Source organism: Lagopus leucura, unplaced genomic scaffold (genome assembly GCF_019238085.1).
Source record: "Lagopus leucura isolate 7727_CA_CO unplaced genomic scaffold, USGS_WTPT01 Super-Scaffold_100014, whole genome shotgun sequence".
In the NCBI taxonomy this organism is placed as follows: domain Eukaryota; kingdom Metazoa; phylum Chordata; class Aves; order Galliformes; family Phasianidae; genus Lagopus; species Lagopus leucura.
The window spans coordinates 4253580-4270227 of record NW_024962268.1 but is presented as its reverse complement, the minus strand read 5'-3'; the positions used below and the strand labels follow the sequence as shown (position 1 = coordinate 4270227).

The 16648-nt window shown below is 39.4% G+C and overlaps 1 protein-coding gene across 1 annotated transcript in view; it reads left to right on the top strand.

The window, feature by feature from the left end:
* Positions 1 to 13163: 13163 nt before the first annotated feature.
* The window catches only part of AP3B1 (adaptor related protein complex 3 subunit beta 1), a 159572-nt gene continuing 156087 nt past the window's right edge, over positions 13164 to 16648 (top strand). The window contains exon 1 of the mRNA XM_042875404.1: positions 13164 to 13348. The gene's annotated coding sequence lies outside the window, so the exon portion shown is untranslated. The remainder of the gene's footprint in view (positions 13349 to 16648) is intronic.

The following is a 16648-nucleotide window of genomic DNA, read 5'->3' as shown; positions in this document are numbered from 1 at the left end:
GACTTCTTCAAAAACATTGGAAAAACTGTAACAATCAGCAATCGTACACCAATCCTTAGATATACATGCACAGGGAATACACAATTGCTAAATCTAGCATAAAGTAGGAGACAATCATAGAATCATAGAATAATAATTCTGGATTGAAAAGGACCACAATGATCATCTAGTTTCAACCCCCTGCTATATGCCGTGTTGCCAACCACCAGACCAGGCTGCACCAGTCACATCCAGCCTGGCCTTGAATGCCTCCAGGGATGGGGCATCCACAGCCTCCTTGGGCAAGACGTGAGTAGAATTGACATGACTTCAGATTCAAATACACTGAATTTTAATAGCAGTAATAAAGTAAGTGTCAACGCAAGGGGTTGTTTGTCATTATATCTTGAAGATGTGATGTTGTAAAAGGTCGTCACCGTGCAGAACAGTTTTCATTTGAAATAGGAATATTCTATACATATTCTGTGTGGTCTGTGGGGAGGACTAGATTGGAAAACATACCTTTTTTCAGGATTTAGCTTGTACAACAATCTAAATTGTATATATGGTGCTCTTTCTGCATAGTTAGGACTGGATTGTTGAACAATGGATGCCCTGACTGGAGATAATTACTCTGGAGAAGAGGAAAGAAAAGAACTTAAATTGAACTAACAATAAGGAAAAAAAAAAAAAAAATTACAGCTCAGCTTAATTGAGGTAAGAAGTAGGTAAAAGGCCATATTAAGTCTCCATTTCATAATAAAAAGATGATCAAGAACAATACAAGCGATTACTTTAATTAAACATTTGGGTCCACATGGTGCTAAAATAGCAATATATATGAGGAATTACAGTTTTATTAAGTTTTCACAGCTGTCTTCATAGTCACTGGAGAACTGCTGTTACTGGTACTTCACTATTAGGTTATATTTTCACTGCAAGTGTCCAATTTTAAACGACCACTTAGGTTTAAATTTCAGAAAAAAAATACAAAGAATATAGCTTAAAAGAAAGTTTGGAAAACATCCCTGTTTTATTAAACGTTGGTTTTATTTTTCAAACTTAGCTCTGCTCTGCAGTATATTGATAACCAGTGCCTCAAAGATGTTCTCCTGCGTTTAGCTTTTTTTTCCTGTTGCTGTTCTAAAATATTAAAAACTGGGAAGTGTATAGCATTAAATATCGTATGCCTTATTCTACATTAGGAGGTGTTGAATTTAAAATAGTTATCACAATTCATATTCTTATTATTTTCCACTGATTCTGCAAGCTTTGTTTACCTTTCTGTCTGGTACATTTCTGCTATGGTTTAATCTGGCAGGCAGCTCAGTGCCATGCAGCAAAGCAGGGGAAAGGGAGAGAATTAGGCAAAAACAAAAGTAGAACTCATGAGTGGAGATAAAGACAGCTCAATAGAAAATGGGTTGGAATTAGAGCTAACAAAAACAAAACAAAACAAAAGGAATAGACAAAACAAGTGATACACTACACAATGTCTTACCACCCAGCAACAAGGATGCCAGCTGAGCTCTGAACCTTGCTGAACCATGGCAGCTGGGTCCATCAGGTTGAGGAGCCAAGAAAGGAGACCAGAGCCAATTCTCTTCTGGAGTAACCGATCTGTGCTCACAGAATTTGTAACTAGGAATTTGTATTGCGTAGTGCTTGCAGTCCCACTGGTTCTTATGGGCAGGATGAGGGATGACTGCGGCCTCTGCTTGAAATACATCAATTTCTGGCTGGTGAGAGAGGCAGCTCATTTTTAGTCATGCTCAGCTCCTGCTGGCTGCCCTGGTTTTGCGAAGTACATGCTCTTGGTTGAGTCTGTAGGGAAATGTAGATTAAATAATGAGCCAGTACAATCTTCCTTGTGCAGGATTTGCACTTCTTTGATGTGCTGTCTTTATGCCCTCAGTGGTGTGAAATGGTAGGATAGAATCAAGGATTTCTGACATTATTTTCAAGTACACTGTCTCAGTGCTTCTTCACTTTCAACTGCAGCATCCTGAGCACCTGTTGAGACACAGTGGGTGGCTGAGAAGCCAATGAATGACAGGAGAAATAGCAACACGTAGTTTTGGTTTTGTTTTATTTGGTATTTCACATGTCTGAGCCTACAATTAAAAATTATCTGTGGCAGGGATTATGTACTTAGAGCATCAAACTTAAAAGCAAAATAGAATGGATACGAATCAGAACCAAGACTTCTGTAGAAAATTAGTTCACTGGATACAGTAATCTGCCAGTTTTCAAGTGACTGATGATCACAGAATAGCTGTATATGCTGATGCTGTGAATACTGGAAGGCTCTGTCACAGGAAATTTAGGTTCATCACATAAGTGAAACAGAATAAAGGAATTTTTTCATAGCATTTTAGAAAATTAATGGCAAGTAACTACTTAAAATTTCAGACTCCTTTGAAGTAAAGACTGTCTCCACAAAATGACTTTCTAACTGACCTGGAGATATGAAAAAATGTGACGCCTGTCACTGACTGCAGTTCCTCCAAAAGCTTTCTGGGCCACAGCATGTGGCAAAATAATTTCTTCCATGAAAATTCCTATTTGTGCAAGAAATCCTCATGTAAGTAGCTATATTAAAGTTAATGGATGAACTAATGAACTATATGCAAAGCCAGGTCTCAGTATTTATCACCTCAAATTCCTTGCCAGATGCTCCTTAGACTGTAGAAATAAAAAAAAATTGGTTTTTTTACATTGTCTATATAACATCTATGAAGCAGTATATGTATGTTTATTACTGCCCTTTGAAAAAACTCATGTAACTCTTGGAAAAATTACAGATAATATTTGAATTGATACAGAACATAATAATGTGACTTAGGTTTGTATGTAAAATAATCCTCACATTTGCATTAATAAAAATATCATTCATATTCTCCTTTGAAAGTGTTCAATTGATAATTCTTCTGTTGTGTAGCTGTTTATCAGTGAATGTTAGGGGGGACCCCAGGACTCCTATGAAAAATGGCTATTGGTAATGTCTCGCATTTTCTCCATTATGTGTACAAATGGAAAAACTCCTAAGAAGTTAAAAATCCAAACACTGTAGTAGATTTATGTACTTCTTCCCTGTGACTTCTCATTTCTCAATGGAAAACAAAGAAAAAAGCTGAACACGTAAACAATATACTAAGTAGAACTTAACAAGATCTGAGGGCATGACAGACCACCTTCTGTACTGTTGATCACTAACGGTTTAACTTGCAGAGTGCGAGAAGTAACTAACAAAACTCATACAGAGAATTACTAGATTCAGCGTAGGCTGAATAAATGTCATTGGTGCGTATCAACAAAATTAACGATGCTGTTTGTAGTCTGGCCTCATAAGTGCATACAAAGATCTATCTTTTTGTCTAGAGCACAATATTCTCACAACTCTTCATCCCCTGGGCAAGTTATTCACTGTAGTCCATTGTAAATTAACTCATGGCTGTCTCCTTTCTCCACGTTACATCTTTACAGTTACTACAACTTTTTGTAAATATATTTCTAAATATAACACAGAAAAAGAAAGAAGTAACTGGTCATTATTGCTTACCTTGAACGTAAAAGCAAGTTAAATAATATTTAGTACCTGCAGAAAGTTTCCTGTGAAAACAACTACCTCTTGTGCCCATAGCTGGAACTACCACTGAAAAGGCTAATTTTCATTTACTGTTCTAGAATAAACTATATAAATATGTGTATGTGTGTGTGTGTGTGTGTGTGTGTGTTATTTCAACACCAGCAAATGCTAATAATATTTTTCTTTATACCACAAAGCAAATACTTATCTGTGAATCGTCCTTTTCCACCTACAGATTTATAAACACCAGCATAGAGCAAGTGACGGAAAGGTCCGGTCTCCTGGGGATCAGCTAGGGCCCTCCCACTGTCGCAGCAGCCGGGAGCGTTGGGCAGTCCCAGCCCCGGTATTGCACACCTCCGTGGGGCTGCAGGCAAGACGAGGCCAGGACACAAGTCTGTTTACACTTCTATATAATGCAGCTATGTTAAGTCAATTTTGAAACTAAGTTTAATTCATTAATCTGAAAGGAATTTTAAGTGAAAAAAAAATAAGGATCTGATAAGTATAAAGTTTTACTTGTGGTCTGGAGACTTTGAATTTACTTCATGTAGGTAGAATAGAACAAACAATATCAAATCCTTTAGAGAACAGATTTGATGTTTTTCACCTATGTATTCCGCAGATAATTTATTTTTTTTCTGTTATGTGTTCTTTCAACTCTTTTTCTAAAGCCACATTTTCTAGGTAATTTCCCTTTTGTCTTCCCATTTCCTGTTTCATGCAAATTTTACACTACTTCTCCTTGTATTGCTCTAGAGATTCTAGTATTTTACTTCTGTGTTACTGTCTCAAAAGCAAAACTATAGTGGGTCAGAATTAAAGGTTATCTCCTGGTCCCCAGACTCCAATGGAAAGCAGTAGAAGACAATAATACAGATTCATTTGAGAATTCCCTTAGACCTCCTTAATGTTTAGCATGATTTTTTTTTCATCTCTGTGATAGAAGTTGAGTAAAAGTGTATGGAGAAATTAAGAACCATAATTATGAATGCTTAAAGCATCAGAGAAGAAATGAAGAAGTGTTGTCTTCTGGCTGGCAACTGAACTATTAAGTTCCTAGGTACCTTACAGTTCAAACTTGTTGTTTCAGGAAGCCTGAAAATTCTCCTCCATTTAAAAGTGTCTTGCTGGTGTACTCTGTTCTAGTGTTTACAATTGCTTATCCTTTAAAATGAGCATGCCTGAATTTAGACACTTTAATTCATTAGCAAGTTCTTAGATGGAAATAGCCTGATTCTAGATTCTAGAGGTACTAATTCTGCTTAAATTCTTTTCTGCTGAAAAAAATGTAAGTAGATCTTGTATGAAAAACAACCTCTTAGGGAACTAGACTGGTAAAATGCAGGTATGAGGAAGAAAGCCACTAGCCATAACAAGAAGAAAGGGTGAATAGGTGTCTGAGGATGTATGACTACTGAAAGCCACCTCAAAGGGCCCCAGACTTGGGGCTTGTGAATGGTGCTGGAGGAAATTGCTATGTGATCCTTGTCTCTGTTTTCAAGGAATAGGACAGTGTTCAAAACTACAACACAAATATTTTTTCAGGGCAGAAAGAATGCTATTTGGTTTCACAGCTGAAGCCTTTGGTGCTTTCATCTTCCTGCTTCCCCACCCACACATGTAGGTGAACATGTGCATGTGTGGAATAGTGCCGTCCAGTGTTCTATATTATCTTCTGCAAAGCCCAGTGCTCAAAGCTTTGCTGACGAGAAGCAGATGTAGACCACCCTGGCCATTGTGTAGGTGTAGTATTCCCTGTTATCCCAGCTGCATTCTTCTTCCCACTCCCATCCACCCAGTGTCCGGACTGTTGTGCCAGGTTCATCTTCGTCGCATGTTCAGTTCTAAATTTTTCAGGGTAGATAACACTCCTTTTATGCTGCTCCTTTTGTTCAACACTGGCCATTAATTTGACTTTCATTATCTCATCATTTTCTTCTTATAAAAATATGCATAAAATGCCTTGACTATTGGGTCACAACTCAAACCAGTAACAAACAGCTGTTTTTCCCTGATGAAGACCCATTAAAGGAGGAAGTAAAAATCCAGTGTCTTCCTTCACTAGCGTTTCATGAACCAGTCACTAATGATAAAAATAAGGAAGCAATGCAGACATCAAAGGACACAGAAGTAAAATTTTCTGATGAGAATGGTGTCAGAAGGTTTACATGACATACTGTCAAATCTTTACACACTTTATTTTGTTTTGAAAGGAAATGTATTTAGGACCTCTGATAGCTGCTAGCTGCTTGGCTGATATTCTTTTGAGTAACAGTCTTATCTCCACATATAGTAACTAATTTCCAGTTAAGTTTTGTAATTAAAGCCAGTTTTTTTTCTTTTGAGTTCAGTTGTGGAACAAAGATATATAAAAGGTGAAATAGGATTTTTCTCTTCAACACAATCATCTTCTAGTTTCATCTGAAGACTTTCTATTAAATCATATTGGCTGTTTTGATTCTACTGAAAGACTGAATTCTGTGGAGTACTGTACTTCATAACTATGCATCACTGAAGTGTTTCAATTGAAGAACTGTATAACCAGCAAGATGTGAGCTGGTATTCCTGAGAGCAGAACAGATAGATTGTCCTTGCTATGACATCTCCAGCACATTTTGAAGATAGCAGAGCTATAAACATTTACCATTTTTTAAGACTTATCATGGTGGTCCGTTAGGAGTGAATAGACACTTTCTTTCCCTTCAAAGGCAGTGTGGCAAATGAGAACTAAGAGGAATATGTAGAACTGAAAACAAAGGATGTTTCTGTTTTTCTATGAAATAAAACAAGAAGCTGCTCTCATGTTTCAGATTTTAAGAGCATGTGATGTGTAGCCTAATTTGCCCTATATGTGGCATTCTTCAACTACAGATATGGTAGAATGGTATGTTTCTGTTTCTTAAAAGAAGAAACTGAGAAGAAGAAATGTAGTATGAGTTTAATTTCTGTTCTACTGGACTTCAAGTCTTTGGTGAAATGTGGATCATACTATTAGATGATACATGTAGGTTGCTCTGCATGTAATGTCTCCTATCTATTTCCATGGAAACTACAAGAGAGCACAATACACTGTTACAAAGAGCACAGTAACACTGTTTGGTAGAATCAGTTCTCAACTACAGAACACTCTTTCAATGCAAGTTTGCTTCATCCCTTTACGTCAGATGCCATTTTGTCAGAATGCCCCTCTGCTGCCATCTGTCACATGGCAACAAAATGTAATGGGATACTGGTGGGAAGGTTCAACTTCTACTGCCATAGCACCAACATTGTAAAATAGGCATTAATTTTGGAGCAATCTTCGTATATGCTAAATCTTTTCATTACTTGTGCTGAAAATCCTAGTTACAGAATGTGGACTGTTGGTGCTCCACAAAGTACTTTTGTGCAGTTTCTACAAAGTTGGCTCTTCACTTTTCAGCTGCTGAAATGTATTATAAGTCAGCAAGATATCCACACAGTTACATAGCTGCAATAGTAATAGTGAGTTGAAAAGTATCTCATAAGAACAGTTGCACCTGCAAATCTCCAATCTAGTACAAAATACTTAAATTTAAATTTGTCTAGTGCCAGAATCTTGTGGAGGAGATGCAGAACAAGGAGATTATATGATGTTTATCTGTAATAAACCTTTGGCTCAGGAAATTACTGAGCCAGAGATGTTATCTTTACATGTAATAACCTTTTCTTCTTTGAATTTGTCTTGTTGTTTTTGACTAATGAAAACTATTGGCATCAGCAACATCCATGGCAACTATTAAAATCCCTGTTTCAGTTGTGAACCCTTATTTCATTCCAAGATAAGAGAGATTGTTCAGCAGGAAGAAAAGTTTCCATGGCCTTTGAAGTTACAGGTTATGAGCGATCACTGTGACTGCAGACGGAATTTGTTAACCAAAAAAAAAAAAAAAAAAAAAAAAAGGCTGCTTTTATTTACTTGTCTGCAACTACATTTTGTGTATTCAGTGTTATTTCCAAGATAAATCTTTCAACTTCCTCATTCCTGATCTGCCAGGAAAATAATTTATGGCCTTTTCACCGCTTTCATATACAAGTGCACTTGAGTGTAGCAATTGCTTAGAGATCTGATTCTCAGCCAGCTCGTTATGTTCTTTCCTGAAACCATTTAGAAATTATCATATATTAAAAAATAAAAAAATAAAAAATCCAGTAGGATATGTAATATAAGTGTTTCACCCTAAGGAAAATATGAGGAGTAATCACTTCTTGGCATCATACCTTTCTTTTCCCTCTTTGTTACTCCTCCAGCAAAAGACTCTCCTACAGTTTTTTCCCGCAAATTTTATTACACGCTGTGTCAGAATTTTATCTTCTATAATTGCTTCCATCTGAAAGAGTCATGGTGTTTTTCTGAGCATTTATTTCTTATTTTCTCTTTCTTCTTACTAAGAAAAAGAAATTTTGCTTTTCCTCTATTATTTAAGGGTAGGTTTTATATTTTAATTTACATTATAAATCAGATTCTATAACATCATTGTGGATCTGATTAGTTTGTGTCCTCAAATTGCACCAAAATGCTTGAAAAGAAGTCATATCTCCTTGGATGAGGAAATTTTTGTTGTAGGTTGTCTTTACTCACCTATATTGGGACAGGATGCATGCTAACAGCTGCAGAAGTAAGAAGGCAGTGTGTTCAAAGGACAGCGTGCTCCAGCTGTTCAGAAAATTGAAAGTATTCGAATGCTATGCTCGTACAACTTAGATAATGTCTGTTCTTATACTGCTGTAATCTATACCAGGACTGATGCATAGTTTGCCCTATGACAGAGAAGTTGCAGAATATTTACATCTTGCCTTCTTTTGCTTGTGAGCAAGGGGCTCATAAGTGTCTTTTTAACTTTTTTTTCTTCTTGTTATTTTCTGTGTTGCAATTGTTGTTCACTCAGTGGAAAACTGAATTACTAACTCACAACCTGAATAAAAGCTGTTTAGGTCAGATTATATTTCTCTGTGTTGAGTGGAAGATTGGGACACACTCCAAGAAGTCTTTATTATCCTGCCATTTCTTCTATGTATATTTGGCACTTTATTTCTGTGAAACAATTCACTTGCATCACAGTGGAAAGCAGAAACAAACATGTATGTGTGTTAGCTATTCTAGTGCAGTTTGAAAGTAAAACATAGAGGATGTCTAAGTACATAGGAATGTGAAGGATGAAGTCCTCTGTAAGTACAGCTTGATTTTCTTTTAAAAAGTCAGGATTCATTAAGAACTGTCGTAGCATGGATTTACAAAGGCACCTAGCTCAGTAGCTTTTCTAGGTTACAGCTAGTAGAGAGTACAATAAAGAGAGATAATCATAAACACATCGACTATGTGCATGTGTCTTAAAGACTTTATTTCAAACTAGCTCAAAAAAACTTCAAAACAATTTTGCTATCTTAAGAATTTTAACTAATAACTGTAAAGTACTAATAAAAGCAAGAAAACCTGTGCTTTAATCTTTCAACAAAGGCAAAACCCTAATGAAGTTTGAAGCTAACCTCAACCTAATAGGCATATCCAGCCAGATATGTTACTGTGTAAGTTGTTTATACAGGCAAAAGTTTTTAGGGTATATTTGAACTCCATTACTTAAAGCAATAAAATACATTTTCTTCTAACTTAGCTAGACTTTTGTGTTTTTGCAGATCAGAAAATCAGAAGATAAGTTGAAAAAACTATGCTTAAATTTGAAGAATTATTTTCTTCTTCAAATATTTTCTCTTTCACTCTCAACATCTGTGCTGTTTGTTTTCTGCTTTGCTTGTTTATCGTTTAATCAAAATCTTTGTAAGCATTGGAAGGAGTATTAATTAATGAAGCCAGATGACACAAATTGTGTAAGTTTATAGTTCATAGAAAAAGAATAGGAACAGAAGAGAATTTGGGGTCTGCTGGTTTCAAGAATGCATTTTTAGTAGCTCCGGTATATTATATGGTAGCCATAAGGAATGAGTACTTCTAAAAGACCACTTGTTTGCTTTTCTTACATTCTCAAGACTATATTCAATTGGAGTAAGGCTAATCAAAGATTTTTTCAGAACTACTAGCTCTGTTTCTTGTGTAAGAGTTTTTCTGGACTACTACTGTGGAATACTAGCAGCTGAGTTTGGGTCACAGGCAGAAAATGCACTGCAATGACCCCTTATATTCCTAGTGAGGGAATGAGTTTCTGTTGTTCAATTTTAAATTAACTGACTATACATCAGATTTCAAAGTAATTACAGAATGAAAAATACTAATATTCAGAAGTTTGTATCATATCATAATTTATCTTTGGTAGCTGAAACTACTACTAAAGTTACTACTAAGTTACTAAAATGTAACTCAAAGTCAAAATTATGTAGGATCTGCAACATTTGTGTAGAATCTGCAACACCAGCACATTTTAATTGTACCTGAAACTATCAGCAATATAGAAAATACAAGCAAAATATTTAACATTGCAAAGTTTCTGTTACAGAGAGCTTGAATTCCATTAAAATAAGCTTCTGTACTAATGCGTCTACTGAATTTGTTATTATAACAAGTAACATAATAATAACATGATCCACCAGAGGGCACCAAGTAAACATATGGCAACCCAGCTTAGCTGCAAAAAAAAAGAAGAGATATGATTCACTCCAAAACACACTGTAAAATACCTTTGCTCATTGTGGCTGAGTTGGACTAGATGACCTTTTGGGTTTGGTTACAACTCTGAAGATTCTGTGATTCCATGATCCTTTAGGGTACCTTCCAACTCAGGATATTCAATGAGCCTTTGATTACTGCCTATGATGTTTCTTGTGGTGTGGAAAAACCTGAAATATAGAATTCTGTAATCAATGAATGCAAATGCATTTAGATTCAGTGATACTGTAATCCAGAAATTTTGAAATAATCTTGTATGAGCATAAATTCAGTGTGCGAACACATCACTCCTGCAAGATTTTTCTGAGAAGATAATGCAACCTGGGGAAAGGCTATTCAATGAATGAGTGTGGTGTATTTTCAAACAAAAAGAAGATAGCAAGAACTGAGGGCAAGAACTTGTACTAAGCCCTCCTCATATGACTTTTTTAAGGTACTTAATAAATGTTCATACGGTATCTGCTTTCTGTTGTCAGTTTCAAGGCCCTGCTGAGCTGTGCGTCACTGTTACTGTCTGTTTTTCTTTTCCTAACAGAGTTACATGATCATCCTCCTCTGGAGCCCATTTGTTTGCCTTCTCACTTGTTCATATTCCCACAAGCTTATCTGGAGCAATCTACAAGCCTACTGTTCTTGTTTTCTTTTTTTCCGTTAATCCTTCCTCTAAGATTACTTTTTAAATGCTATGTGTTGTAATAAGAGAAGAATTAGCTGATTGTACTTAAGGTATTTTATACAGCAAAAAATTCATGTATTTTACAGCTTTACAAAGAAGCAAAGCATCTTGAAACTTCTCTCTTCAGAAAACAGGCAGACAATCTCAAAATAAACTGGAACAGATCTACCACGGGAACTATGGACTTGGCCACTTCGAACATTGTATATGCCTTACACACAAATAAAAGATGTAAGCCAGGAGCCCTTATACACAGATACAAAACCACTTACAAGACTGAAGTTCAAGTGCTCTCGTTACATTTTGAAATCATTGCAGGGTTTGAAAAACCTGATCTCAAAAGACTGCTGGTACGAGTTCTCAGATCTCTCTGTAGATCATAGCAGTAGTTCAAACTTTTAGGGGAGGAACAACTGTCCATTTTTATCTGATGTTCTCAGAATTCTCCCACAGCCTATTATTTTTATTATTTATTTATTTATTTATTTATTAATCCTTTGAAAATCAGGACCTAGGATTCCACCTGACTTTGTAAGAGGTGTCTCCCTCAAGTCATGTTACTGGAGGAGTATTGATAGGCACTGTGAGTGTTTGCAGTACTTATAATGAGATATTCTTATCTGTAAGGAAAGAAAATTAGAACTAGCTCCTGTGAGAGATTGAAAGGGGCAGGAGGAAAACAGGCAAATTTCAAGAAACATCAGCTAAAATGGTAGCAATACAAATATTCGCTTTGTGATTGGGAGCCAGCAGGGACCCCAGAAGTAATAAACACAACAATTAATATATTGGTAAATTGATAACTGATGTCCTCAAGTTTATTTGCCTGTCAATGACTGGTTTTCTATCAGAAATGTGTATACAAGATGGTGAAAGATAGGAAATTCAAGTATCTGCTTCAGAAAATATTATGACAAACCATTTATTTTTCCCCTCTGCAAGATAAAAAGTATTGATTGTGAACTGTAACCTTTTGGAAATGAGTTCAGTTCTCAGGATGAAAAGGTTGGACTCCAGTAATGTAAGTTATGTCAGTAGATAGATAGACAGAAGGGCATTTTAATGAGCACAGATTATTTCTGAAACAGCGCTGGGGAAAGGAGAAGGAAATAGGACTGTAATATATATACTTTGTGGCCACTTGCATGCAAATTGCTGAATGTAAGCTGCATCGCTGTTCTGGGCATGGTGAGTGTCGTTAACACTGTAAATGGCACCTATCATTGTCAAACTGTCAGGTCCTGAGCTGTTTCCTTTTCACTTTTCCCATGCCCTTGGTCTTGCACTCGGCTTTTAAGTAACGTCTTGAACATTCAGCAACCTGGGAGCAGACCCGCAGCAAAGTCAGTGTGTGGTGGTGTCAAGAACCAGCAAACGGTAAATTGAGAACAGAATCATAGAATCGCGTGACTTGGAAAGGACCCTTAAAGGCAGTCTAGTCCGTGTCCCCTGCAGCGAACAGGACCACGTATAGCTAGACCAGGCCACTCAGAGCCTGTCCAGCCTGACCCTGAGTGTCTTCAGGGATGGGACACCCACCAACTCTGGGCAGTCTGCTCCAGTGCCCCACCAACCTCACTGGAGAAAACTTCTCAAATGTCCACCCTTAATCTCCCTTCTTAATTTGAAAACATTTCCCTCTTTCCATCACCACAGACCCTGCTAAGGAGTCTGTCCCCTTCTTTCTGACAGCCCCCCTTTCGATGCTGACAGGCTACTCTCAGTTCTCCCCACTGCCTTCTCTCCTCCAGGCTGAACAGCCCCAGCTCTCAGCCCGTCCTCATAGGAGTGGGGTTCCATCTGCTGGGCCATTTCTGTGGCCCTTCTCCGGACGCACTCCTTCGGGCCCACATCTCTCCTGTACCGAGGACTCCACATCTGGACTCCTCAGCGGTAAGAATTACCAGAAGCAAAACAGAACAGAACTAGCGTTGCACGTACACGCAGAAAACGGCGGTGCCAGACGAACGCCAGCGGGCTGGCTGGCTGGGAAGCAGCCTGCTCAATAACTGCGCTCCGACACTTCATAACTTTTTTTCCACTCCAGGGCACAAGAGGCACGGTAGGCCCAGCCCCGGCCCGGCTGCCGCTCTGAGGGGCGTTGCCCGCCACCGTTCCCCGCCCGGACGACACCCGGACGGCACAGCGCTTCGCCGCCCTCTTCTCCCATCGCCCGGGCAGCGCCCTGGGCGAGAGAGGGGGCGGGGCGGGGCGGGGCGGGGCCAGCACCGAGCCACCCGCACGGTCCCGCCCCCGTCACATGATCCGGCACCCGCCGCTTCCGGGAGGAGGGTGTGGGAGCGCCGCACCGGTAAGTTTGTCGGAGGGGCGGTATGTCCGGCAACGGGATCGGCTACGGCGAGCAGGGCGGGGAGGCGGCTCCCGAACTGGCGCAGGAGGCGGCGCCCACCACGGCCCCTTCGGTACCCGCGGCCTTCGGGCTCTTCAGCAGCGACACCAAGAAGTAAGGGGCCGGGCAGGCGGGGGGAGCGCGGCGGAGCATGACCATCTGCGTGGCCGTGGGCGGGGCGGGGCGGCGGGAGCCGCGGGACGGCGCTTCGTGGCGCCGGGTGCCTCGTGCCGCGCTTCCGGGCCTCCGCAACCGACCCTCTGTAAAACTGCGCTGTGCTTGTGCGGCTCCGTGTGATTGATGTCTGGAAGGGAAAAATGTACAGTCCTTCATCGTTTTCAGTAACCAGTTGTGATCACACTAAGTTTCGTTCTGCCTTAAAGCGTTTTTGTTTGTTTTTTGTTTTTTTTTTTTTTTTTTTTTTTTCCTTTTAAAAAAGGCATTGGAAGTATTGTGGAAGCTGGAAGTGCGGAGGTCTGCCTTAAGGTGGGAGGGAGCCAGCAGCCAGGCAGTCTGTCAGAAATTAAAATGAGGAAATAAGGGTGGAAAGCCTTTCAGTCCTTGAAAGAGAAGTGAGTTGGAGGGACAGACAGGACATGCAGTGGGATCAAGTGGTTTGCCGGGTGGGAATGATACCTTACAGCATATTGGAAATCTATGCCTAGAGCAATAAGTAGAAAGGACCATAAACTGAAGCCTCGTGCACATTAGGAAATCAATCATCAGCTCTTCACTTTGATTGTTCTGCACAAAGAGAGCATCTGTGCTTAGAAACCTTGGCTGATGCATTTTTTTATGCCACAGTTAAGTAAATGGCAAGGCAAAGCTCCTGTGGCTGATGTGTCGCTCCTTGGGTCAGCTGTAGGTAGGCCTCATCACTTTGCTGCACAGCTGCACTTGTCTTCCCTGTTGGCCCAATGTTTGTTCTGCTGTTGTTCAAACGTTAAGTGATCTGCCATGGATGCCCCTCTTACCTGTGCACTGTGTCTGATTCATGTTGTTTGCACCCTTATCACATTGGAAAAGATAATCAGAGATAAATGAAAAGTGCTCACAAGAAGTTATCTCCAGAGAGAGATCCTTCCTCAGTGGCATTCAGCCCTTAAATGGGATCTAGGAGAGATGGAGTCAGGCTCCACCCCTTCTGATCACACAGGTGAACTGCATTCACCTGTGCTCCCCTGGCTGACTCAGTGCTTGCCTCAGGTGGTCAATCAGAGGTTCAGGCCATGATCCAACAGTTCCCATACACCCTCAGCACAGGGACAGGCACATAATGTATGTCCTAGAACATCACTTGTCTGTTGATCCAGAGATCCACACTTGCCTGCTGCAAGTCTGATGCCTAAGGTCAGCCTCATATAAACTAATTGTAACTTTTTAAAACTTATTCAGTAAAAATACACAGCTGAAGTACTTCCTACCTGAACGTTTTAAGTTCTGGGTAGCGTGAAGAGCCCATGTTTCTTTCTCTCCTGCTAAAGCTTCCTTTTTTAGCTTTATCAATTCTATGATTCATTCATAAATTTTCAATTCCAAATAGAGTCCTTATTTAATGGGCATGGTATTTTCTCAACATGTCAGTATTGTGATTTGATTGAGACGTGTTTTCAGTATTGAAAATGCTCCAGGGTCTTGAACTTCTGTCATGTAATCTTGCATTGGAATAAGTGGAATTGTGAGAAGATCAATGAGGATGATCTTTGAAACAGACAATAGTATGCCACAAAGAAGTGGCTACAGATTGAATGTGCAAATATCACATTTCTTGCTATTTAATGCATTGTATATGTCCAGTGCAATTAAAAAAATCTGAGATTGTCAAAATAGAATATAGATCTACTTTAGTCAGGTAACCATGTAAATATTCAGGACAACAAAGTGAGAAAAGATGGAAATTTTCTAAACCCTTTTGTAATAATTATCATTTAGTATATACATAAGGAACTGTTATCCTACTTGCTAGTTTTGTCTGAAGTGGAACTGTTCTTAAATAAGAAGTTTCACAACAAAGATGAGGTTAGGGCTGGCTTTTATTCAGATTATTGAATCCTGGCTGAAAAGACAAATATAACTTGCCATTGGCAGGTATTTATTACTTAAAAAAAAAAGTTGAAAGAACACAAGATTGAACTTTTGACAATTAGATCATTTCAAATAAATGCCACATACCTGGAGGTGTTCAAGGCCAAGCTGTGTGGGGCCCTGGGCAGCCTGGTCTGGTGTCTGATTAAGTGTCTGGTGTTGAAACAAGGTGGTCTATAATGTCCTTTCCAACCCAAGCCATTCTGTGATTTTATGAAATAAGAAATAGATGTGGCATTCAGAGGATGGCACATTTGCCATTGTGCTCATCTTTTAAATATCTCAGTAGCTGAATTATTAGAACATTTTCTGTACCTGAGATGAGTCAGTCTAATCTACATGAAATGGACCCATTGCATGACTGGAGGTGGCTATGCTTCTTCTCCTTCAACTTTCCTTCCCCCACATTCATCACATGAGCTGACATATGATTCTGTGTATGGTATTCCTTTACACACCTTGTGTGATTACATTGTAGGGTCGTATTCATATGCCCTGGTAGGTAGTCTTGTATTTACCTGTGAATTGATTATATCCAAGGCACAGATCTCTCTACCTGTTCCAAATGTACATAAATTTATATTCCCCAAAATTCTGAAGAAGAAGAAAATGCATCAGGTTGTTGATTACCAGAATTATGGAGATGGCACGTACACTCTAAACAGGAGTATTCAGGGGAAAAATTTTAAGAGCTGAGAGGTGTCATGGTTTTGTGATTTTTGGTTTTCGGTATTCCACATCATAACATCATGTGGGGCACTGGGACTTTAACTGTCAGTGCTCAAGTCCTGGGTACCTGCCCTGAAGAGAAGAAGAACTACATTCCCCAGGGGACCTTGCGGTCAGGGAGAGGAGGTTTAACTCCTGGCAAGGTCGCCTGATCTCTTTTTCTCACCTGCCCTTCGTTGTGGGCGCTGCTCCCGTCTCCCTGCTGCTCAACTGGACTGTGCATCTCACCTCAGCGTTGTGGTGAGGCCTATTCACCTTTCGGACATTCTCTCTCTCATTATATTTGATTTATTAGCTTCAATTCTGATTATGTTGTATTATAGTGTGTTATCTTGCATTCCGATAATATACTTAGTAAATTAGTTTGTTTCTCCTCAGATCGGTGCCGCTGTTTTAATTATTTTGGGGTCTCCTGTTTCCTTTTTTTCCGGAGGCGCGGATCTGCGGATCCCTCTGCCCCACTCGTCACGGAACCGGGCCGAACCAGCCTGTAAACCGTTGACAAGAGGTCAAGAAAGTCATAGACTGTATGGACCTGTGGACCATAAACTTCTCCTCCGTTGTCTAGATTGGTAGACTTGATGGAGTAGGAACTGTTTA